The sequence below is a fragment of the Rhagoletis pomonella genome, unplaced genomic scaffold, assembly GCF_013731165.1.
Source record: "Rhagoletis pomonella isolate Grant_MI unplaced genomic scaffold, Rhpom_1.0 Rhpom_scaffold_00006, whole genome shotgun sequence".
In the NCBI taxonomy this organism is placed as follows: domain Eukaryota; kingdom Metazoa; phylum Arthropoda; class Insecta; order Diptera; family Tephritidae; genus Rhagoletis; species Rhagoletis pomonella.
This window is the reverse complement of record NW_023458560.1, coordinates 14,539,954-14,542,337: the sequence shown is the minus strand read 5'-3', so window position 1 is coordinate 14,542,337 and position 2,384 is coordinate 14,539,954. Positions and strand designations below refer to the sequence as shown.

The 2,384-nt window shown below is 33.7% G+C and overlaps 1 protein-coding gene across 6 annotated transcripts in view; it reads right to left on the bottom strand.

Moving 5' to 3' along the window:
• Positions 1-2,384, bottom strand: part of LOC118740432 (rho guanine nucleotide exchange factor 7) — a 167,912-nt gene that overhangs the window by 89,432 nt on the left and 76,096 nt on the right. The window lies entirely within an intron of this gene.

Genomic DNA, 2,384 nt, shown 5'->3' with positions numbered 1-2,384 from the left:
AAAACTGGTCAAAATATCGCACTCCTATTATTTTGTGGACAACTGTAAGTACATATATGTATAATGAACATGTATTGACGACGCTATCAATGCAAAGCTTATCATCATACATATAATAGCCTCTATTTCTGCCAATTCGACTAGGGCATTTGCCCATGCATATATATGTACATAGATATAATATCCTCTATTTCTGCTTCATATCAAAGTTATAGTCAAACTGTGATGTCTTTGTGCTTTCACAAATTGCTTTCGAAATTTCATAGCGAAACGGGAGCCAAGACATTTGTTTTTTTCTGAATTACTGTTGCTTTGCTTTCGATACCAACAGCAAAAGCAAATTAAATAAAAAAATTACAGCATTTTCAAACCCTGAGGACATGGCACTGCACTGCAAGACCCTCTCTTTAATTCTGCTTTGATTTGAGATTTGATCGCGTAGTGACACCGCAGTATTGCGGCTACTGAGATAATTCGGAGATCAGCGCTTAGGACCAGCGACTTAGGACCGTAATCTCCCATATGCAGCTTATCAGCGTGTTTAGGTGTTTAAGTGGCATGATGGTGATCTGCACTTTGTGAAAACCATGTTGGAATCAGATTGCTCTTACCAGGGTTGTGAGCGAGAAGCCGATGACGTCGGTAGGGTAGTTTTCTAAAAAATTTTCCAGACGTTCAAGCACAATAGCTTTGCATGTGTTGGCCCTTACGATGGCCGGCCGAACTTCGGCGATAGGTAAAATATTAACAATTAACTATGTCGACAAGAACCCTTAGACCTCAAGGTCGGTAGCCTGATATACACTCGAGAGTTCTCACTCCTCAACAACCTTAGTTTTCAGTCCTTGATTTTCCGGCCTGAACTAACAGCAATCAAAGAAGCTGCAAGCTGGCGCGCCGATTGATTTTGTTCTTAATCAGGGTGAAGAAGAAAAAGAGTGAAGTAGCCATTTTTGAAAGTTCCCATCAAGGATAGTCATAGAGTTTGTATAGGTGCAAGTCCACAATTGTATATACATATATCAGATTATTGTATGGCAGATGAACTGGCGACCTATTCAGTGAAGCTCCCAGTGCTGGTATCCCGCTATCACTTTGCAAACTCTGGTTGGAGAATAACTTTGTCGAAAAAGCTACACAACTAATTTAAAGTAGATCCTTGAAGTAAGAACTTTGCTTTATTTAATGATATAAACCTGTCGCAGAAAGTGGCAACAAAATTCTACAACTTCTCATTACGAGTGGATTGAATCCAGCTGCTACTCTATGAGCATCAGATTTAAAAACATTGGTATTTCTCCGACTACAATGATACTATTTTCGTACAGCTAACGAGTCTATGTTAGCTTGTGCTAATTTTTGCTAATTTCAGGGAAAAGATTCAAATCAAAATATTATATCCCAAAGTGCAAATCGTTGAATATATATTAAATAAAACATATTTTACAAAAAGAAAAACTGATGTTGCTTTCATTCTAAGAAGTGCTTTAATTTAGTAGCACAGATTTGAGATTGACTTGTCTAATTGATGATAGACAAAAAAAAAATAAAGCATTTTCTAATAAATTGTATGTTATAATCATAGGAAAGTAGTGGCGCGCTTTCTTGAAGTGTGAGTCAATTAGAAATTTTTTTATAAGGCATCGGAAATATACATTGCCTGTGGGGCTTTCAACGATTTGTAAAATTTAACACTTTTCAGTAAAATATGCTATATGCACAATAAGCTGCATGTATGTATGTAGAATGGCATTCATTTTTGGATATGAACAACCAACTAGTTCACTAAGAGAATACACCAGATGGTTTTAATCAAGCACGGTAATAACAAAAATAAATGAGCAGATTAATACAGAACATTACTTGAAACAGCACAAATTAGATAAATATAGACAGACGATGTGTGAACAAATGGGAACATATTAATAACCCCGAATGACTAACCCAATGATGAGTAACTAAAAATTCGATGTGAAAGACATTAAAATGATAAGTAATTACAAATCAATAATTACAATTATAAAATACTCGTTACACAGCTAACATTTTATTATACTGCAATTAGTTTTAATTTAAACTAAGAAACTAAAATTAAATAATCGTTTTTACAATTTTCTCTTGTCTATACCACTTTCCTTTATAATATATAATGAAATGATTCATTTCTGTTGTGTTTGCGTATATTTGTGAATCAGTGTGAACAAATTAACTTTAATTTACTGCTTTGTTTTATTAAATAACGATTTAATAGTAGTTAATAACATATTTCTAATAAAAATAAAACAACAGTACTGCTTATTCTAAACCAATATGTAAATTAAGGAATATTTGTATTACTTTTAATATTTTTATTGAGCTTTGTACCACGATTGTTTATTAGGAAA